Source organism: Sminthopsis crassicaudata, chromosome 1 (assembly GCF_048593235.1).
Source record: "Sminthopsis crassicaudata isolate SCR6 chromosome 1, ASM4859323v1, whole genome shotgun sequence".
NCBI classification, from domain to species: domain Eukaryota; kingdom Metazoa; phylum Chordata; class Mammalia; order Dasyuromorphia; family Dasyuridae; genus Sminthopsis; species Sminthopsis crassicaudata.
Genome location: NC_133617.1, coordinates 268,036,307 through 268,060,379, shown reverse-complemented (window position 1 = coordinate 268,060,379; position 24,073 = coordinate 268,036,307). Strand labels below are relative to the sequence as shown.

The 24,073-nt window shown below is 35.6% G+C and overlaps 1 long non-coding RNA gene across 2 annotated transcripts in view; it reads right to left on the bottom strand.

Annotated features, from left to right (window-relative positions):
• LOC141549321 (uncharacterized) overlaps positions 1 to 24,073 on the bottom strand; it is a 180,070-nt gene that overhangs the window by 115,632 nt on the left and 40,365 nt on the right. The window contains exons 2-3 of one of the 2 annotated variants that reach the window (XR_012484324.1): positions 22,045 to 22,169; positions 2,955 to 3,040 (exon numbers count right to left, since the gene is read on the bottom strand). This is a non-coding gene — a long non-coding RNA (uncharacterized LOC141549321). Of the gene's footprint in view, positions 1 to 2,500; positions 3,041 to 22,044; positions 22,170 to 24,073 lie in introns of those variants that run through there. The other variant, XR_012484323.1, reaches the window with a different exon arrangement.

Below are 24,073 nucleotides of genomic sequence, written 5' to 3'. Positions count from 1 at the left end.
GGTTATTTTTAGGAAGTTCCTACAAGTGGCAAAAGGTCTGAGGAACAAGCATAAAGGCCACTGAGAGGAGAAAAGTAGGGTATGAGAGGACATGGACACAATTAGAATGAACCACTGAGCATAAAAATTTCTTCTCCTCCATAACTATTTATTTGCTCATTTGTTTCAAACAAACAAAAAGGAAGCAGTGAAGAGAATTCATAAGGAAAGAGAGTTAGAAAAACAATTATAACAGAATATTGAGCAGAGAAGGAAATTTTGAAATATGTTGAAATAGAGAGAAACATTGAGAGGGAATTTGTCTTGGCAGTGAGGGGAAAAGAGAGATTAGATACTATAGGACAAGTAAAAATTCACTGATAGCTTGACATCTGTCTCTTAAAGGTCTCTCAGTACCAATTCACTCCTACCACCTGGATATCACTTTAAGGCTCTTTTATCAATCCAGTGAATATCATTCTTGGACATCTTTTAAACTCATGACACTCTCAGCTTAGTTGTAAAGTTATGGCAGTCAATATTGCATGGTGAGAGTTAGATGATTGGTTCAAGTTGATGAACTTTTTGTTGTGGGATTTTGGCTAAATCACTCAACCACTCTGTCCTCCTGTTCATCTCTTCTAGCTCTAGCACTCTATACTGTTATCAGAGCCAAACATACATGACCTCAGAGACCAAAAAACGAGTGCTAAAGGCAGGTGGAAAGGATATGACTGTGCCAGAGGGCCTGAAAGTGACAGCAGTGTGGTATGACTGGCCTCATTTAATCAGAGATTAGGGGTTGAATGTTCTTAGAGTGCTAGCCACCACCTGATGTCAAGTGTTACAGGAGTTTCCAATTCATTCAAAAGAAGACAATTCATGAAAAAATAAACAAGAGAAATACTTCAGGAAAACAACAGGCCTTCTTTCTGCATTTGTATTTCTGTGAGGGAAGTTTGCTGATTTTTTTTTCTTCTTTTTGGAAGGAAGCAGGCAAGAAAGCTCTTCATCTCAATTAACCTTTAGTTTGTTGCTCTACAGGATCCTGAATTCAATGACAAGAGAAAATCTAGCTGTTCCTTTCTCTGAGGGAGAAACCACAGAGATCATGTTTCAATGTTATTCTTTTTGATCTGTTTATTATTAAATTTAAACATAGAACAAGGTCAAGGCTATCTTCAACGTATTCAAATGGCCTTAAACAGGACTGTCATCATCAACTAATAACATGCATGTACTCACCACGATACACAGAGGAGTCAGTAATAGTAGCTCATATTTATATTGTACTTTAAGATTTATAAAGTGCTTAGTAAATATTATCTCATTAGCCGCTCTGGAAGATAGGTGCTATTATTATCTTCATCGTACAGATGAGAAAACTGGGATGGACAGAGGAAAACTGATTTGTCCAAGTAAATGTCTGAGGTTCAATTTGAACTCATGCTTTCCTGACTCCAAGTCCAAAGTTCTATCCATTAATAAAAATGGTGTCTGTAAAAGATTTAATGAGCCCTTGGAAATTTAAAATCTAAAACAAACAATCTCGATGTAGAGAAATGTATATACAAAAATGGCATTTACCAAAAGAAAAACTGTTCCAAAATCTGTGAAAGAAACTGAGAACTAACAATTAACTTCTCTGGGCTCTCAGCTTCCTTAGTTGCAGTAGTGATGTATGGTACAGTTTATTGAACCTCTCTCATTCATTAACGAATGTGGGCACATTATATCCACCAGTACACAATCCTATGAGGTGGCTAGTATGAGTATTATTAGCTTCTTTTTGTAGATGAGGAAATTGAGGCTCAGAAAGGGTAAATAAATTGCCTGAGATTATATAAGTGTCAGAATCAGGCCTCAAACTCAGGTTGTCTGTTTTCTGATACAATGTTCTTTTCTCTAAATATACAGTCATACTATGTTCTTCCTAGCACTAAAATGATTCTACTCTTTTTTGTACTTTTTTAAATTTTAATTTAATTTATGGAAAAAACCAAGTGTTTCCATAACATAGTACATTAAAAAGATAATAAATGAAACTGCACATCCTTTACAATTCTATTTTTGAGAAAGAAAGTAAATATTTATACCATATTCAACATCCAGACTTCTGTGATAAGGAGTACATAAGTGGTTGTTTTGAGAACAGTAGCCTCTTCACTTATATTGAGTCAAAGAAAACTTCCTGGGATGCATAGCATCTTGAAGATGCCCTTTAAAATAAGAAATGAGGGTGCATGTCACAGACTTATGGCATAAAAAAAAAAAAAAAAAAACTAGAAAGCTGAACTAAAAGTTCTGGTCCAAGTTTTGCAGCAATAATTGAAAAAGGAAGCATTACAGAAAGAAAAGTTAAGAAGGCAAAAATAGATAGATAGATAGATAGATAGATAGATAGATAGATAGATAGATAGATGGATAGATAGATAGATAGATAGATGATAGAGATGCATAGATGCCAGGGAAACCTAGCAAAAGATCTTTCATCACAAAATGAAAGTAGAAATGACTCAACTTCAAATTGTAAAAAAAATTTAATAGCAATATCTTCTATGTGACATTAGAAAACCATCAAGCAAGGCTACCCCTCATATGGCAGTATAAGATGGAAGTTCTCCCATTTTGTCCATTGGTTTCATGGATGGTTATCAGCTAGCATTCTTGGGCAATTAGTTTAATGTTAAGATGGTAGAATATTACTTTAGTGGTCTTCCAATGATAGGCCCCATCCAATCAAGAGGAAGGGAGTAGAATTTCCTCATTGACCAAATTTATATTTAAATGTTACAAGAATATACAGGATAAACAAAGATTATATTGCAGAATAATTTTGTTCATCTACCCTATTCCATTCCCCGTTTATCAGATATATCAAACATCATCTACAACCAAGTATATTATAAAGACATTACATTTAAATTCAGCAATACCAATTATTGAATCCTATATATTAAATACACAATACATACTAAGTATTCTGGTAGTACTTGATTATTATGAACATGGATGCTCTTCATAATCTCTTCCATTTCTTTCCCATCATCATCATAGGCATCTGAAATATTTGAATAAAACTTCTTTGTCATTTTCAACAATGTATACAATCAATTGCAAATTTATTTATAAAACATATATGTAATATATAAAATAAAATAATATAAATAAATAATACATATAAAATAATATATAATATCAAAGACAAAACCTTTTTCAGATACAGAGCTTCACTATAGTCATCCAAAAGATACAATTATGCTCATATAAATAACTTTCCCTTCCTTTTCCTATTGTATGACTATATGATCCTATTCCATGCTTATAATATTAATAGTAATCTAAAGTTCTATCTAAAAGATCTCCAAATTTGTCCCAGATAATTGTACCTGGAAAAAAACTCATTAAAATGTTCTGGGGACCATGCCCAAAGAGCTATCAAACTGTGCATGCTCCTTGATTCAGCAGTGTCTATACTGGATCTGTATCCCAAAGAGATCCTAAAAAAGGGCAACAAACCCAAATGTGCAAAAAGGTTTGTAGCAATCCTTTGTAGTGACAAGAAACTGGAAACTGAATGAATGTCCATCAGTTGGAGAATGGCTGAATAAGTTATGGTACATGAATATTATAAAGTATTATTGTTCTATAAGAAATGATCAGCAGAATGATTTCATAGAGGCCTGGAAGATTTGCATGAACTGAAGCTAATGTAAAGTGAGTAGAACCAGGAGATCATTGTACATGGCAATAGCAATATTATATGATGATCAATTCTGATAGACATGGATCTTCTCAACAATGAGATGATTCAGGCTGGTTCTAATGGTTTTGTGTGAAAGAGAGCCATGCACACCTAGAGAGAGGACTGTGGAGACTGAATGTGGATCACAACACAGCATTTTCACTTTTGCTGTTGTTGATTGCTTGCATTTTGTTTTCTTTCTCATTTTTTTTCCTTTTTTGACCTGATTTTTTTTGTGCAGCATGATAATTGTGGAAATATGTATAGAAGAATTGATGTGTTTAACATACATTGGATTACTTGCTGTCTAGGGGAGGGATGGAAGGAAAGGGACGGGAAAAAATTGGAACACAAGGTTTTTGCAAGCGTGAATGCTGCAAATTATCTATGCATATGTTTTGAAAATAAAAAGCTTTAACAACAAAAAAAAAATTTTTTTGAAGAATGTTCTGGGGTAATCCTAATTCAGCCCAGCTACCTAGTAATTAAATATGGGATCATTCATGGGGTCATTCATTAGTTTAAAAAAGGGAAATTGACAGACTTTAGAGGATAAAAATATTCACCAAAGATATGCATTGAGGATACTTCAAGTAGATTTGAGTTGCCCGTGGTGATCCCCTGGCCAAGCACCAAAGTGCCTGAAGTTATTTTGACTGTTTTGTACTTAGCTAACCAGGGAAGTGATGTAAATATCCCAAGCATTCACTCCCCTAAACCAATCAATCAATCCAGAGGAAAGTTTTAATATCTTAAAAGGAAAAACTAGTTTGAATTGCATAGGAATAGAGATTAGAATGTTTTTTCCACTGTAAGGAGGGAATAGATTCATTTCATAATAATATAGTACCTTATGGGAGTTAATCTCAAGTATCAGATGCTTGATGCCTAAGACTGATGAGTTGGTACATAATATTCTGATTAAGTTTTTTTTTTTTTTTAATGCATGAGCACAAAAAAAATTAATGAAAAATCATTTATTAAATAGTTACAATATGCAAAGCACTATGCTAGATTCTAGGGATACAAATACAAATAGAAAAGCAAAACAATCCTTGCTTTCAGAGTTTACATTCTAATAGGGAAGACAATACATATAGGAAATTTTGGTAAGTCAGATGGAAAGATTTCATGGTCATTAGACTTTGGCATTAAGAATATATATATTCAGAAGTGGTAACTAAAATATTGATCGTGCATTAAATGGGCAACAGATGGATGTTTAGATTAACAGGAGTGGAATAAGGTGTGTAGATTAAAAGGAATGGAATAAAGAGAAAGAAAAGGTGGGGGAGAAGATAAGAGAATAAGATAAGAGTAGGGGTAGGATAAGTAACAGCAAAGCAAGTTAAGCAAAATTAAAGAGTTAGCATATATAGGAAATAAGAAATATATAGAAACACTACAGCAAGAATCAGGAATAGAATTTTTTTTATAGCTTTTTATTGACAAAACATATGCATGGGTAATTTTTCAACACTGACCCTTGCAAAAACTTCTGTTCCAACTTTTCCCCTCCTTTCCCTCCACCCCCTTCCCCAGATGGCAGGCAGTCCCAAACATATTAAACATGTAAAAGTATATGTTAAATACAATATATGTACACATTCATACAGTTGTCCTGCTACACAAGAAAAATCGAATTTAGAAAGAAGGTAAAAATAACGTGAGAAGAAAAACAAAAAATGCAAGCAAACAACAACAGAAAGAGTATAAATGCTATGCTGTGGTCCACACTCCTTTCCCAGTGTTCTTTTGGGGGGGGAGCTGGTTCTGTTCATAACTTATCAATTGGAACTGATTTGGATTCTCTCCTTGTTTAAGATAGTCACTTCCATCAGAATTGATCCTCATATAGTATTATTGTTGAAGTGTATGATGATCTCTTGTTTCTGCTCATTTCACTTAGCATCAGTTCATGTAAATCTCTCCAAGCCTCTCTGTATTTATCCTGCTGATCATTTCTTACAGAACAATAATAGGGAATAGAATGTATTAGAAAAATAAAATAGATCTAATAATCATTGATCTTAGACAAAGTCAAACTTAAAGATTCAATCAAGAGAGAAATCTACATTACATGTCATCCATATTATATTGTTTTAGATGCATGTTTATATATGGGTGAATGTATAGTATATGTATGTATCTGTATATATGTGGGTATATATACATGTAGGTCTATGTGTGTGTATATATAAATATATGTATATGTGGGGGTGTCTTTGAATGGGTGTGAATAAATATATATATATATATGTATGTATGTATATAAAGAACAAAAGAATAATCTATAAGAAAGCAAAGAAAAAATGGACACATACATATAATTTTTTTCTATGATTATATATGCTTTCTCAAAATGGAAGTTTATTGTTATAATTTTGAATTTTGCTCTGATGTTCTGCTGGGCACTTAATAGTGTTTTATTTTATTTCATTTTGTTTATTTTCATTTTCTGTATTTTTTCTAATCTGCTTTTTCTTATTTTGTATTTAGTTTAAGAAATCAATTTTTAAAAATTTTTCAAAAAAAAAATACCGATGGTGATGACTTTATTGGCACAAGCTACCTCCTGTCTCTCATTTAGGGTACCTTGCTGCTTCAGGAGGCTGGCTTGCCTATTCCAAAGACACTTGTTTAGGGTGGACTGGCTCCTTCTCCACAGGAGAAGGGCTTTGTGTCATGGGTTTGGAGGATGAGTTGAAAATGAAATCACTGGTCTGGAAGGGAGGTGCTATTTGTGGGGCTCTTGGGCTTACCTACCAGGTAATGACCATCACAATTCATGGCCCTGGGAACAGAATTTCATCCCAACCATTTCTTCCAATACTTAAATATTATTCCACAAATACTGTTAAGAAACTCCCACCTTCAAATCAAGAAATGACCAGTGACAGGACCTGAAACTATACCTGAAAAGAATAAGTATGGAAAAAATGACTATAAGAAAGGACATTTCAGAAGGCAAAATTGGAAGGAGTCAGAATGATACATTACTGCTGGTCATAGAATATCACAATCTTCATAGAATTATGGTGGAGAGACCAACTGCCTACATAGCAGTAGAAGATTGAAAAAAAAAAAAGTTTAGAAGTGGCATAGTAGATGCTATCAGAGACACATATAACTAGAAAAATAACAAGTCATGGAATAAGAGGAGAGGTTGGCCATTGGGCACACCTTATGTTCCATTGCTATTCATACAATGCCAATATGGGAGGAAGGCTTCTAGTCCACTGAGTGAGCCCTGTGTTGAATATTTATAGAAGGACAGAGACAAAAGTTGCACAAGGTGAAAAAGTGTGTATTGTATAATCTGTCTTATAGAAGATTCTACCCTCGGGCAGCTATAGACTACCATAGGACCTGAATTCAAATCAGACACTTGACACTTGAGAGCTGTGTGATCTTGGGCAAGTCACAACCCAATTGCCTCAAGGAGAAGAAGAAGAAGGTACTACCTACATTGAAGAGATCACAATACTATCCAAATATTAAAGTATCTCCTCCAATTGTTGCCTAGACCCATGTTTCCTAAGCAACAGAGAGACTGAGCTATGTAACCAATTGGTTACATATGTAATCATTGGTTAATCATATGAATTGTTGCCTACATCACGTCTTTCTATCCTCACAGGCATAACTCATCACAGCATCCTATAATGTTAATCATTTGAGGGGATATGGAAAGTCAATTTTATTCTACATTCCTGATATCAGTAAGACTTCCATTGTGACAAAGTGGATCACAAGGTATAGAGAATGGAATTTCATGGTCATATATCAAGCATTCTTTTAGCTCCCTAAAGGCTATTTCTGACATGGTTCAACAATTTGGGAATGTAAAATGTAATTCTGAATGCCAATGACAGTTAAAGCAATTCTCTACTCCTTTCATTGGTGGTTTAAAAACTCAAGTTGTTCTTATTCTGAGTTTTTTACAAACTTGGATTTAAGGCAAGTTGTATGAGCATAAAGTTGATTCAGATAGATGCATAAGAGTAAAGATCTACTTAACTTTTCTCATACCTTGTAGACCATTAATATCTTTGCATATCTGCTTATCTTACAGGATCAGTTTATGAGGAACAGGGAGTCCCAAAAGTGTTTTTGGTAAGTTCTTACAAGTTTATTGTGATTTTATTCAAAAATGATGCATTTTTGGTAGAAAATAAAGACTATTTGTCTTACTAAAAGAGATAGTTCTTCTTCTTCTCCATGGATGCCCTTGTGCCCTTGATCTTACTTCCTCCAATCTCCACCCAGAACTTCAATCCTTTGATCATTCCTGATCTAATTTCCAAAACTATTGGCCTCAGGTCACCTCAGTTGACCTTGTCATCTCAAGTTATCATTCTACATCTTCTATTCTTGGACAAAATTCTAGAAAAAATTTCGACATTAAGTATCTCTTGACTGAAATGACTTTTTTTTCCAAAATCAACCAATCAACATGTATTTAATAAGTGTAACTATATGCAAATATTGGAGATACAAGGGAAAAAAATGGAATTTCTATGTGCAGAGATCTTACATTCTGATGAGGAAGTAAACAAATACATGTAAAAACATCTTCATGATAAATATAAAGTCAATGAATACAATAATAATAACAACAATAATTAAAATTTATGAGCACTTATTTGCAAAGTACTTTATAATTATCATCTTATTTGATCCTTACAACATTTGATCCCACACCAGCTGTGGGAGGTAGGTGTTGTTATATCCCCATTTTACCAATGAGGAAATTGGGGCAAACAAGTAGTTAAGTGACTTGTTGGGGTCATACAGCTATTATGTGTCAGAGGGAAGATTTGAATTTATGTCAGCACTCTATGCATTGTGCCACCTGGCTGGGGTTTGAGATATTTGGGGGCTTACAAGCCCTCAGAGCACTTCAAGGCTGGGATGATCCTTTTTCCTACCTCCAAGAAGAGTATCAGACTGAAATTATGCCTATCTCCATATAGTCCTCAATTTTGCTGGCATAGTGGCAAAATAAAAATATATTTTCAAGATAATTTTTTAAGAGAAGCAAAGCTGCCACAAGCTTATACTTGCTTTCTTCCCTTTTCTCTTTCCACCAACACTGTTATATTTGATATACAGTCTTTTAGATTGATCCAAATATCAAGAAAATATATTCATGTAAGTAAATAGCAAATAATAATTAGAGACATTAAACAGAATAGAATATATTAGAAAATATACAAAATGAATAAGTTTTAGATAGGAATAAATAAAATCTCACTTAAAAAAATTTCCCAGTTTTTAAAGAAGCAAGCTGGAAATCAGGGACATGATAGGGAGCCATATTTCCCTACTTTAGCTTCCAGGATCTGACTCTCTTTTCGCATGTCTATAGTTGGTCCCAAGTATATTGGTAGCCTATGAGGCCTTTCTTGAAGAAGAAGGAATGTCTCTCCTCTCCAAAGCACTTAAATCAATTCTGCCCCTCAAGCAGACATACAGCATTGTATCAGCATTCTCTGAAAGCTATTAAAAGAGTCTCAAGCAAAATATTCTGGGTTTGGCTATAAATTCAGGTTATGTAAGCATATATGAAGTAGTTCAATTCAAGGTAATAGGGGAGGAAGAAGATTAGCATTTGGAGAGAACGAATCAAGAAAAACTTCATTCAGAAAATGATGCTTGACTGTGGTATATGAATGTAATGGAAACTACTATACAATAAGAAATGATGACAAGGCAGATTTCAGAAAACCTAGAAAGACTTGTATGAACTGATGCAAAGTGAAATAAGCAGAACCAGGAAAACATTGTACAGTATCAATAACATTGTGTGATGATCAGTTTTGAATGACTCAGCTCTTCTCAGCAATACAATGGTCTAAGACAAATACAAAGGACTAATGAGAAAAATGCTATTCACATCCTGATAAAGTACTAAGACTCTGAACACAAATTCAAAGCATACTTTTAAATTTTGCTTTAATCTTTTTTCATGTTTTTTTATGTTTCTTCTTTCACAATTGTGACTAACATGGAAATATGTTCTACATGATAGCATATATAAAACCTGTATCAAATTACCTACCATTTTAGGAAAAGGGGAAGAGACAGAGGAAGAGAGAAAAAATGGAACTCAAAATCTTGTAAAAATGAATGCTAACCAAAAAAATTGATATTTACACACATATATTATATCTAGGTTATATTGTAACACATGTAAAAAGTATGGGATTGCCTGTCATGAAGGGGAGGGAGTAGAGGGAGGGAGGGGATAATGTAGAAAAATGAATACAAGGGATAATGTTATAAAAAAAATTACTCATGCATATATACTGACAAAAAAAATTATAAATAAAATTTAAAAAAAACATTAATTGAACCTTCAAAAAAATGAATGCTAAAACTTTTCTTGACACATAATCAAGAAAAAATTAAATGTTATTAAAATGTTGAAAGAGAGAAACAAAGAAAGAAAAAAGAGACAGAAAGAAAGAAAAAAGAGATAAAGAAGGAAAGGAAGAAAAGAACGAAGGAAGGAAAGGAAGGAAGGAAAGAAGGAAGGAAGGAAAGAAGGAAGGAAGGAAAGAAGGAAAGGAGGAAGGAAGGAAGGAAGGAAGGAAGGAAGGAAGGAAGGAAGGAAGGAAGGAAGGAAGGAAGGAAGGAAGGAAGGAAGGAAGGAAGAGAAGAAGGAAGGAAGGAAGGAAGGAAGGAAGGAAGGAAGGAAGGAAGGAAGGAAGGAAGGAAGGAAGGAAGGAAGGAAGGAAGGAAGGAAGGAAGGAAGGAAGGAAGGAAGGAAAGGAGGAAGGAAGGAAAGGAGGAAGGAAAGGAGGAAGGAAGGAAAGGAGGAAGGAAGGCAGGAAGGAGGAAGGAAGGAAGGGAAAAAAAGGGAGCAATGGTATGGTAGCTTGAAGAGATAGTAAGATGAAGTAAAGATTTTAAGGATGAGGAAGATTTGAAATCAGTACAAAAAGACCCACTTGGTAGAAAGCTGCTGAAGATTCAACATGGGAAAAAGTGAGACTGCAATCTGCAATCTGCAGTGAAGTCCTGTCTCTGACATATACTGGCTATTTTAACCCTATACAAATCATTTAAACTCTCACTGTTCTAAAACTAAGTTGTAGAGAAAGTACCAGACTTCCTCATTTGGGAGGTCCCATTACCAATGAAATCATAAGACCATTCTCTACTGTTCTATGTGCATTTCATTAGCTGGATACAGGCTATTTGCTCCCTGGTAATGGAACTTCCTCAAAGGAAGAACTATATTTATGTTTTTTATATAACTAGTGCCTTGCCAAAGTTGGGACTAAATAAATGCTTATTAAATTGATTTTAATTCAAATGGAATTTCCAATTAGTTAATATCCACTAAAAGAATTCTGCCTTGTAACTCCAGTGTCTGCTCCCACCCTAACCATGGTAACCATGCTTCAGACCATTCAATTATGCCCCTGACTACAGACAACAAATGGGTATAAATATGTACTACCTCTCAGGTCTCATCTTTGGCTCATTTAGAAGATTATAAACCATTTCCAGTTTGAGATATTGGCTTTTTCTTCTTATATCACTAAACTGAACATTAGCTAGCGGGTGAAAACTGTCCATTTCTAAATGACTATTGCTATTTTTTTTATTCCAGAGAGACTATGTTACTTATGATTTATCTTTTTTAGAGGGAAACAGAATCTTTCTATCTCCACTTTGATCAGTCAATTAGGATAGCCCTAATGTTCTGGGTCTACAAACAAATATGGAAATTGTGCCGAATTATTCACTATGTCTATTAATACATTCAAAAATAGCTGAGTCTTTTTTTTCTTGTTCACTAGTTTCAGTTGTGTCTAATTTGTGTCCTGCTCCCATTTGGAGTTTTCTTGGCAAAGATACTTTTCTTTTTCTTCTCCAGTTCCTTTTATAGATGGGAAATCTGAGGCAAACAGGGTAAAGTAACTTGCCCAATTAATATATCTGAGGCTAGATTTGAATTCATGAAAAGGAATTTTCCTGACTTCTACCTACTGTATTGCCTAGCTGTCCCTTGGTGAAACTACTATCAGGTATAATTCAGGGTTCATGGGTTCTAGGATATGTTAAAATGTCTCCATTATTTTCTTACCTATCTCCTATTGGCATCCAACTAAAAAAAGGCATCCCTGTGCACCTATTTGATTCTACCAGGATTAATATCTATTTTGAACAAGTATCATTAATATTTGGTAATTTCCCTTGACCCAGTGTATGGTAACATGTGGAAATGGGAAGCACCCATTCATTCTCTTGCCAGGCTCTCAAACAGAGGCATATAAGCTCTTAGTGAGAGAGAGAATTTTAGGAAGTTCAATGATAATTTAATTACTTTTTTGTACTGCATTTTCACTGGCTGGCAAGTGCTCAATTCTACTTAGTTCCAAACAAACAGAATGGTCCATAATAGTAGATTATAAGGCTGTGGATTGAAATGGGAAAATGAATTTCTCTATTTTCAACTCATCTGGACTTCAAAGTCCTCCTCAATATGTCCTTTTCATATCTCAGGCTTAGTGATATTCTTAATAATGAAGCAAACTTTTCTTAGAGCATAGATGTCACACCCTGATGCAGAGCTGAAGCCTGTTGTTCTGCAAGCTAACTGAAGTTTTGGAGCCTTTCCAGGGATTTATACAAAGTTATCTTTTCCATCCACTTTGTCATCATACACTCCAAACTTCTCTACCATGCTCTGGGTCACTTAATCTCACTTAATCTACTCCATTTTGGAACTCCTAAATTGGGGTTCAGCTGAGCACCCACTATGTCTAATCAACCCCAGAGCCCAAGACCATGCTTCCAGATTTTCTTCAACTATTTTCCTTGCCACCCATTGTCAACATCTTCCACTATACCTTTTTATCTGAGAATTCTAACATTGCTTCTAGGACATGCTATCACCTATGGCTTCATTCATCATGCTTAAGATTTCCTAAATGACATCTTCCCCTGCCACAGCTTCTCTATATGTGCTATGTCCCCCTATTAGAATATGTTACTTCATAACAAGGACTATATTGTTTTTGCATTCCAATCAAACATTAAACATTTATTAAGCATCTACTGTGCACTAGGCCCTATTCTAAGTAATAGAGATGCACAAGGAGACAAAAGGCAGTTCCTGACTTCAAGGAACTTGAAATTTAATGGGGGAGACAACCTGCAAACAAATACATAAGGCAAGCTATCCTGTCCAATCTTATCCCATGAAGGACGATAATTAACAGAGGGAAGATATTAACATTAAGGAGGGTTAGAAAAGGCTTCTTATAAAAAATGAGATTTTAGTTGAGATTTAAAGGAAGCCAGGAAAGTCAGGAGGAGGAGGAGAAGGAGAATTTTTACAATGAGTTTATATTCTAATTAGGAAGAAGCCTGTACACTCTTCACCTCATTGACCATATGCCTGGTTATTTTTATTTTTATTTTATTTTAGAAAACCCATCTATTGTATAAATTTGTCTCAGTATACTAACTTTCATTTAAGTTTCTGATGTTTCTATCAAGTAGTAGATTCAAGAAGGTTTTACAAGGGTCAATGTTGAAAAATTACCCATGGAAAATATTTTTAAAGTTAAAGGTTCTGACAAAGGTCACATTTCCAAAATATATAGAGAATTGACCCTAATTTATAAGAAATCAAACCATTTTCCAATTGATAAATGGTCAAAGGATATGAGCAGACAATTCTCAGATGATGAAATTGAAACTATATCCACTTATATGAAAAAGTGTTCCAAATCACTACTGATCAGAGAAATGCAAATTAAGACAACTCTGAGATACCGCTACATAATTGTCAGATTGGCTAAGATGACAGGAACAAATAATGATGAATGTTGGAGGGGATGTGGGAAAACTGGGACACTAATACATTGTTGGTGGAGTTGTGAAAGAATCCAGACATTCTGGAGAGCAATTTGGAGCTATGCCCAAAAAGTTATCAAACTGTGCATACCCTTTGACCCAGCATTGCTGTTATTGGGCTTATATCCCAAAGAAATACTAAAGAAGGGAAAGGGACCTGTATGTGCCAAAATGTTTGTGGCAGCTCTTTTTGTAGTAGCTAGAAACTGGAAGATGAATGGATGTCCATCAATTGGAGAATGGTTGGGTAAATTATGGTATATGAAGGTTATGGAATATTATTGCTCTGTAAGAAATGACCAGCAGGAGGAATACAGAGAGGCTTGGAGAGACTTACATCAACTGATGCTGAGTGAAATGAATAGAACCAGAAGATCGCTGTACACTTCAATGTTGTATGAAGATATATTCTGATGGAAGTGGATATCTTCGATATAAAGAAGATTCAACTCACTTCCAGTTGATCAATGATGGACAGAAACAACTACACCCAGAGAAGGAACACTGGGAAGTGAATGTAAACTGTTAGCACTACTGTCTATCTACCCAGGTTACTTATACCTTTGGAATCTAATACTTAATGTGCAACAAGAAAATGGTATTTACACACATATATTGTATCTAGGTTATATTGTAACACATGTAAAATGTATGGGATTACCTGCCATCGGGGGGAGGGAGTAGAGGGAGGGAGGGGATTATTTGGAAAAATGAATACAAGGGATATTATAAAAAATTTACTCATGCATATATACTGTGGAAAAAATTCTAAATAAAATAAAAATAAATAAATAAAGATATAAAATTTCCTATAAAAAAAAAAGAAAAATTACCCATGCATATGTATTGTAAATAAAAAGCTACAATTAAAAAAAAAAGTAGTAGGTTCACTTCATCTCAAAAGCTTTTATCAGGAGTCATATATATGAGTATCTCTGTGAATGTGTATATATAGATTTACATGTCTCACTTATTGTTAGTAAGTTATCAATAGTTTTAGAATTTATTTACCTAATACATTTTGTGGGGAAGTAACTAGATTATTTTGAGAAAAGAAGTTTACATGTAAATGAAGAGAAATTTTCCAATTTCACAAAAAGTGTTTTTATGTTTTTTCAGTGTTTTTGGAAACTGAATCCTGTTTCTCCCAGATTAGAAGGACATTCAAGGGTTTAATTCCAATACTGATTGGCAGTAGAAGCTTTTTATTTGTTCTATTTTTTCAATTGAGGCTAAACTATCCCTCCTTGTACTCAGGGGCCTTCTACTCACAGGGTCTGATTATATTGATATTAGACTTAATGGGGACTTATTGTTGGCTTTAACCTACTGTAGCACAGAATTCCAGAGTCCATGTGTTCCACTATCTTCAGTCTCCTGAGCAGAAGAGATTACAGACATCACTCATCCTGCCTCAAAAAGTAATTTTTAAAGAGGTATATTCTTCCTATATCTAAAAGTTTTCTTCTTTCTGAATCCCATAATCTTTGTATATTTTCACTTTATGTATTAGAAAAACAACTGGTCCTCCACTGAACAGCTCATGTGGTCTAAAAACATTACTTTGTAACAGATTTACAACGTCTAGATTATAGAGTTTGTATTGCTGAAGATAAATTTGGAGTGATGTGCAGCTGGTCAGAAGTACCAGGAAAGTGTTTCCCAATTGATTCTCAAGTACCTATTCCCATTGGCTAAATAGGGCTGGGGTAGAATGAAAGAGAGACATGAAGCATCAATTAAGGGCCTTTCCATATACCACTTCTAGGTAAACAGGTAAACCACTAGCAGTAGTTTGTATCTCACTGATTCCATATTGGTTTTGTGAAGAAGAAAATTGAGTACTATTCAGAAGAACCAGGAAAAATTAAAGTAGTTAAACTTGTCTCAACTTTTATTGGTGCAAGTATTGTGAACAACCAGGAGAAGGAAGATGAGATCCTAAATGTCTTTTCTGAGTACTATGGACACTGAGAATACCTATCATATCCTATCACAAAACCTATCAAAACCTATTATAAAACATTCGTATATTTTATAAATTAAAAAGTATACAGCTGAGTAGACTAAATAGTACTTTAATTCAATATTTCTAAGTATATTTTTTAAATAGCTGATTCTGAGAAGTACCAGAATTGTATTCCTATGGTGGCTTTAATCATGAAAACTCATCCATGTTGAAATACTGTGAATGACACAATGGGTAGAGCACCAGCCCTGAAGTCAGGAGGACCTGAGTTCAAATCTGATCTCAGACACTTAATACTTCCTGCTTGTGTGATCCTAGGCAAGTCATTTAATCCCAATTGCTTCAGAAAAAAACAAACAAACAAAAAAACAAACAAACAAAAAAAAACCTAAATTAAAAAAAATACTTTGAATGAGTTATTGAAATGAGTAAATTATAATGTCTGTGTTCTCATGTTTTTACGTGGCTTAGTGGTCACTCTAAGCAAGGCAAGATAACCAACATTGTTATAAGCCACCAGAAGGACCTCAGAAACTTATGGGTGACTAGAGTTGTGTTCCATACAGTAAAACACAGAAAAACATTTTTAACCCCAAGCTGTTTAAAGGAGCTTTCAAACATAGTAACTTAGTACATGAAAATGTTTTGCAATTTTTTTTTTGCTCTTATGACAGACCAGCGTCTTGCACAGTAACCACATCCTCTCTCTTCAGCCGCTTCTTCTTTCCTGCCAGTCAATTACAACTCAAAGTGATGTTTTGAGAGTGAACTTAGGACAAGTGGCTAAATGGAACTGATTCCAGTGACCCAGACCTGTTTCACTTTCTTTTTTTTTCCTAACATGGTATGTTTATCTGAGTCCAACCACTTTTTAAAAGGAAAAGGAAAAATACAGTTCTCCCAATTTCTTCAGAGAGGTTCTAAGACAGGAAATGTTCTCCAGGGATCAAACCCTTTAATAGATCATTTTTTTTACAGCTCTAACATGTCAACTACTCCAGTGACTCACCAGTCATCAACTGGTGCAGAATGATTCACCTGTCAAAAATGGGGATGACTACTAAGCTGCATTACCTTGGATAGATTTGGATTTATAGTTCACCTCCTTTATAGGGCTTTGCATTGCAAATAGTGACTACTGTATATAGCTTCTCCCTTAAACTATATTCAATACATTAAATAAAGAGAAATATTAACATAATGAAAATAAGAGATGAGGAAGGAAACGGTCACCTGACTTCAAGTTAGCTTATACTTTGTAAAAACAAATAACCAAAGAAGCTTGGCATTGTGGAGAGTCATATGGATTCAGAAAGAATTGGTTAGGAAATTTACTAGCTATATGACCCTGAACAAGTCACAAACACACAACCCTTACTTTCTCTGTCATAAAGTGGTGATAATAAGATCTATAGTACTTACCTTACAATGATAAAAATCAACTGAGATAATATACTTAAATAGCTTTAAATTGACATCAATGTCAATTATTATTAAAAATATGTATTTTATTTTTCCAAATGCCCATGTAAAGACATAGACAAGGCAGAAAGTAATAGGGAATGGGCTGACAGGTAAGGAAATTCCCTTTTCCTATGCAGGTTAAAACATTTTGCAATGTAGAGTCTTAGAGTTGCCTAGAACACTGCAAGGCTACAATTTGCCCAGAGTCAGAAAGCCATACTCATCAGAGGCATGATCTGAATTCAGGACTTCTTTCTGGTAATTCCCTGGTCCTTTCACCATACTGCCTCAAAAAAAAGCAAGTCAAAAAAGCAACAGGAATCTTCCAGAACCTTTCATGGAATTCTGGAGTTATTAGAAATAGATGTTATTTTCTCAGCAGGGTACTGACAAGTATTAGACAAATCAATGTCCTGCAAACTTGTTGGGTAAGAGACAAATAGGTGAGAGTCAGAAACTTCCCCCATTATGATCCCCAAATTCACCTGCTTTATATTCACAGCAGTCACATGCCTTAGTTATTAAATAAAGATCAGAAACAATACTGCAACAACATACCAATAGCTACCTTTGTCCTATAACCCCTCCTCTCCCTCAGTCACTCTCTTGTGACTATCCAAATCACTTATAAATCATAAGGCTTTGATAGCTATTTCCCCTTATAGTCATCTTCAATCTTTGTCTAATCCCTTTCTTCTTCCTCAGATCTGGACTATCCAAATAAAAGCTGACTAAGAGAAGAAACAAGAAGTCACAGAGATATAAGAGATGATGAAACACCTAAGAATGGCATCATTTTCAAATTGAGAGACATTTTAGAAGTTATGGAGTGCACCACCATCATTTTAAACATAAGGAAGAGGAAGATGCTAGATGGCACAGTCGATAGAGCACTGGCCTGGAAGTCAAGAGGAAATTTGACCACAGACACTCAACACTTACTAACTGTGTAACCCTAGGCAAGTCACTTATCCCAATTGTCTCATCTCATCCCTCCCCCCAAAAAAATCAGATTAAAAAAAATTAAAGAAATGGAGAGAATTAAACAGCCTTAGGCAAGGATATATAACCTCAGTTGCTCAATTTCAGAGCTAGAACTAGATTCCAAACTAATGCATTATTCTTTTTATCATATCACCAGTTTCTACTTCTGCCTCCTGGCATTTTATGCTTTCAGCTAGGTTCTTTTTGGCCTCAGTAAGACTCCACATGTCTTAGAGAGAACAGAGACAGCTTACTATCAAAGGCTAAGCATTTAGTCAGCTTTAGGCCCAGGGAAGGGTACAGCAGTCCATGAAAACATCAGAGGGCTATTTCCTACTTCTATCCTGAAACTGTGAAAAAAACATTTTAATAACCAAAAAATTCTATGACTAACTCTCAAGAAACTCCAGGTGTGGACACTCCTTCCATCAATACAGATCAAAATCAAACTATTAGTAAGTGAATCTAGATGTGGTTGACTAAGTCACATTCAAATAAGTGACTAGCCAGGATTTAGTAGATAAATCCTAAAGAGTCACATGCAGATTAAATGACTTGTCTAGAATTAAGTTCTTATGCTGAAGGTAGAATTTGAACCCAAGTCTTTGTGACTCCACATCTAACACTCTCATCTACTATGCTGCTTGTAGATTTTAATTTTGGAGACTTGTACATTCAATCTGACACCACAAAATGAATTTTCTGGCATTAAAATATATATATATATAAAAGTCATAAAAAAAAGCATACATCGATGTACAGCTTGCTATCATCTAGTCTGTTGCCCATTTAGTCTACACCTAACCCTGGCTCTGCTTCATAAAAATAGATTTTTTTTAAAAATCATTCATTCAACATGCATTAACTAAGCCTTTACAATAGTCTACTTTTGTTATAGCTCCCAATCATCTTAGAATTAAATATAAACTTCTGTTTAGCATTCAAAATCCTTCATGACCTATCCCACCTATCTTTCTTGTCTTCTGACACTTTATACGCTACCACATACACACTGTGATATATATATATATATATATATATATATATATATATATATATATATATATATATATATATGATACTGGTCTCTTTTCTGTTTGCCTGAACAAGAAAATCAATTTCTTGTCTATAGCTACTCTTTTTGTAGTGGCAAAGAACTGGAAATTGAGTGGCTGCCAATCAGTTGGAGAATGACTGAATAACTCATGGTACTTCGATGTAATGGAATATTATTACTCTATAAGAAATGACGAGCAGACTGATTTCAGAAAAGCCTGGAAAGACTTACATGAACTGATGCTGAGGGAAGTAAACAGAACCAAGAGAACATTGTACACAGCAATAAGTATATGTGATGATCAACTATGATGGACTTGACTCTTCTTAACAATGTGTTGATTCAAGGTGATTCCAATAGACTTGGGATGGGAAAATGTTCTCCGAATCCAAAAAGAGAACTAAGGAGACTGAATGTGAATCTAGGAATAGTCTTTTTTATCTTTTTTGTTTGTTTCTTGTACTTTTTTCCTTTTGGTCTGATGTTTCTTCCACAACATGACAAATATGAAAATATGTTTTAAAAGATTGCACATATTTGACCTATATCAGATTGCTTACTCTCTTGGGGAGAGGGGAGGGAGAGAGAAAATTTTAGAGCATGAAATCTTACAAAAATGTGGAAAATATCTTTCCATGTATTTGGAAAAATAAAATACTATTGAGGAAAAAAAGAAAATTCACTTCCCAACTCTGGGAAATTTCATTGATTTTCACCTGTGCCTGAAGTGCTCTACTTTTTTATTGTTCCCCATTGGATTCCCTGTCTTCCTTCTCTATATTCTACAATTTCTCCTAATACTGATGTTTTCCTCTATTGATTATCCCCAACTTACCTTGAACAGAATTAGTCAGCACATAGTTGTTTGCATGTTTTTATTGTCTCTCCCATTAGATAGTGAGCTCCTTGGAGGCAGAAATTGTCTTTTTCCCTTTTTCTTTTCTTTCTTTTTTTTTTTTTTTTTTTTTTAAATATTCTTAGCACAGTGCCTGGCCCAAAGTAGATGCTTAATAAATTTCAATGAATGAATACAAGGCATTGCCAGCCATTTGATTTGCCAAAATTCTAGAAGATAATTCTCTATAGCAAAATAACAATTATCTTATTTTGGGAGAGGACCTTCTTAATTTCTTTGATAATAACAACAAAAACACAAGTAAGCAGAGAACAAAGTTCAAGGTGGAGAGACCACCAACTGAGACTACGTAGTATAAGACCCAAAAAGGCACAATGACACACACTAAAAGCTAACCACATTTTCCTTGAGAAAGAGAATAGCAGGTGAGTCATGTGTCTGATTTGAAAGAGCCATGAGGAAATGGAAAAGTAACAGCTGACACTTAAAGGTCTGAAGGAAGAGTGGGAAAAAAAATTTTTTAAAGAGCTAGTTAATGCAGAGCTTTGGTGAGGGTTGAGTTTCTTGAGAGAGAAGCAGAATGCATCATAGGAATCTTCTGTTAGAACAGATAAAGGAAAAAATATTATTGACATCTGGAGAGTTGGAAAGAGACAGCAGTAATTATATAGGAAGGGTATCTTCCATGAAGGACCAACTAAGAAGAATAAAAAGAAGAGTGTAGGCCCCAAAGAGAAGAGGTGACTATCAGGGAAAATAAGGAAGTTAGGAAAGAAGAGACCTATTAAAGTAAGGCTGAAATAGGAGGGAGGATGGGGGAGAGGAAGGAAGTATGGGAGGCAAAGCATTCATCAGCTTGGAATACAATTTCAAATGGAAGACTAGCTACGTGGAATAAGAAGGCCTATGGTAACACTCTTAGCAAGAAACATGGTTAGATTCTTTATTAAGACTCATCAATTATTTAAAAAAAATTACTCATGCATATATACTGTGGAAAAAAAATTCTAAATAAAATAAAATAAATAAATAAATAGAAATTTAAAAAAAAAAAAAAAAAAAAGACTCATCAATTGAGGAAGTTTCAGCTGGACTTGAAAGTCAGCCAGTTTCCAGATGCGAGGACCTGGAATTTCTCCTTTTCCCATCCTGGTAATTATGGGAAGGGAAAGGCAGCATAGAGCAGCTCCCCCTGGGGGCATGAGCTCAGGAGTCCTTTAAAAAGCCTATAGGATGCAGCAGATTCAAAATCTCATTGTTGTACAGGCTCTGACGTAGGTGCTGCATTCACACCCTAACGTTCAAAGCCTCGGTCCTGGGGGAAGGCAGCTTCAGGCTGGATCAGGTGCCTTGTTAGGAATAGCTCTGGGATAAATGATGGTCATGGGAGTTCATGACGACAGTCTAGGGCTAATTATTTAGCTGAGGGAGTGACCTAGGGTAGAATGACCCACTGGCTGACAGAGATGGGACAGCTGGATTGCAAACCCTTGTAGAAAAAACTCCAGGGAAGCAGCTAGTTTAGGAGATGAAATCCTAAAGGGCACGGACTGGCTCCCAAGAGGCAAGACACTATTCTAGAGGACTCTTATATAGAGACCTAAGAACACAGTGGAATTACTGGAAAGAAAGCTAGTATGCCTAAAAGGATATTGTTCATAGGATTATAAGCTATGCAAAACTAAACACTAATTATCATAACCAAGCATAGACTTGGAGAAAAGCATCTTCCTTATTTCATAGCAAAGGTGGGGCACTATGGGTTTGAAATATTGCATGTAATGCAATGGTGGTATGGGACATTTTTGTTTACTTTTGCTGATTTTTTTTCTTTTTAAAAAAATACAAGCAAATATCTTGCCTGGCAGAAGTGGGAAGTGATATATCTAGAAATGGATGCGATATCAAAAACAAAAAGGCATCTATAAAAAAAAAAACTAAAATATTCCCCCAAAAATGTATGATATAATGATCTGCTGGGAACCAAATATAGAAGTTAAAAAGTCAAATATTATAGATACTATCAAGGCTCCCTTTGGTTAAATGGCTACCAGTTAAAAATCTTTGTGTGGGTGGTTTTTTTTTTTTTTTTCCATTTGTTTGTTTCTTACCTTCCTCCCCTGCAATAGGCTGTTGTTTTTGATCTTAACCAGGAGCCTGAGCAAACAACCAGGAAGCAGATGTGACTGCAACTTTTGCCTCTTCTGCCTTCTGAAGCTTTGCAAATGTAAACTTCCTTTAAGAAAAAAGAAAGAGAAATCCTTGAGAAGGAGCTTTTTTCTACAGAAAACTTAAATTAAAGGGAGGCCTGGAATTTCTGAGGCTTGTCCATTTGTCTAGTCTTCTTTTTTCTTTATGTTCTCTTTCTTTGTCTCTCCTGTCTTCACACCTGTCATCCTAACAATCCCCAAAGCTAGCTAGAATGCACCAAAAATTTGGAGCAGATTATGTATGTGATTATGGGTAGTGAGGACAAGACTATGGTATTTGAGGGCTATGGTATTTGAAGTCAACTCAACTTCTCAGGAAGCTTCCTTCCTTTACTTTACTTCTCCTTCCCCTTTCTCTTTTCCTTCCCTTTCCTTTTCCTTCCTTCCCTCCTTCCTTTCTCCTCCTTAATCATTTCCTTTTATCTCTACTTTAAAGGTTATTGGAAGATGGAGGTGTAACCCAGAGGTAAAAAAATGTGGAATCTGAGAAAGGTCAGGTTTTTCATTTTCTTCAAAGTTCCCAACTTTAAGGCCTCTACATTTATGCCTACGTGCTCCAATGTTCAAAAGAAAAAAACCCCAGCTGGAAACCCATAGGTCTCCTCCGAGCAGAAGTGAAGGGGTTAAGAGTTTAATAACAGAGGCCACAGAGCAAAGCAGAAGTTAGGCCCAGCTGCGCCCCTCCCCCAGCCTCTGCCTGCCTCCCCTTTCCATGCTGCAGTCCTTTACTTTTCCACTGGAGAGCCAGGGCAGCACTGCTTTACTCAAGTACCTCTTTTACCCACTGTGCTCCTGCCCCACTTGTGTGATGTAAAAAAAAAAAAAAAAAAAAAAAAAAAAAAAAAAAAAAAAAAACCTTTTGTTTCCTCTTTAAGACATCAGCCTCGGGGGCCATTATGGGAGAAGAAAGGTAGGCCAGGCTCTTTTATCCAAAAGAAGCCATTAAAGGGTTTTCCTGTGTCCAGTTGATCGGCTCAGTTCTGCGCAATGTTCTAAGTGGCCAACCCTGATGGGACCCCACCATAGCCCCGGGAAGAAGCACCAATGCTTTGGGCCATGTCTCTGCCCCCACCCCTACCCAGGCACTTGGAAGCTTTGTCTGCTAAAGGCCACAGGGAAAAACTGAAACTGCCAATAAGCTACCAGCACAGTCATCTATTTTATCCTTTCTGTCCATTCTGATTTCTTCCCAGCTGCCCCAAGAATAAATAAGGGACTGAGAAAACAATGCCAATCTGCACCCACCATGATAGTGTCCATATGGGGTACATCCACAAGGCACCCTACAATTCCATCCAATATAAAGGCCAAGGAAATGGGCCCCACCCCCTTTAATAATTTACAAAAGCCTCCTAGCCCTGGAGAATATTCTTGGATAGTGCCATTGAGTGTACAGAAGAATGAACGCAAACAGTTGCTCCACTGGGAAAGAATGTAAGAAATTACCAAAGGTATGCTCTGTATGTATGCAAAGACAGACATAGATGAGAATGAATAGTGGGTAAAATTCAAATCTCTTATGATTGCAAGAATCTAGAGTTTTGCAAATTGGGGGGCCTTCCAAACTCCCTTAAGTAGCTGTTTTGCATAATACAGTCTGGGAAACATTGATGAAAGCAACTGGAGGTTTCATGTGACTCATCAGAAAGTAATCTAACACCAATTAATTATTTATGTCTTCCTCAAGAACTTGTAGCCCAAAATGCCCACTCTGCATGTGTGCTCTGCATTACCTTGTCTCCCTGTCAAAACAATAACGAGAAGAAACGCCAACAGGCTGAAAACCCAGCCTGCTAGAGAGAGCTTCTTTGAATTCTGGGTCTGCAGGGGCAGAGGAAGGGGGAGGGGAGAAACAGTTTGGAGCCCTGGCCAGGCTCTGGGAAAGCATGGAGGCTCAGGCTCTGCAATGGGGGGTGGCCTGGGCCTCCCA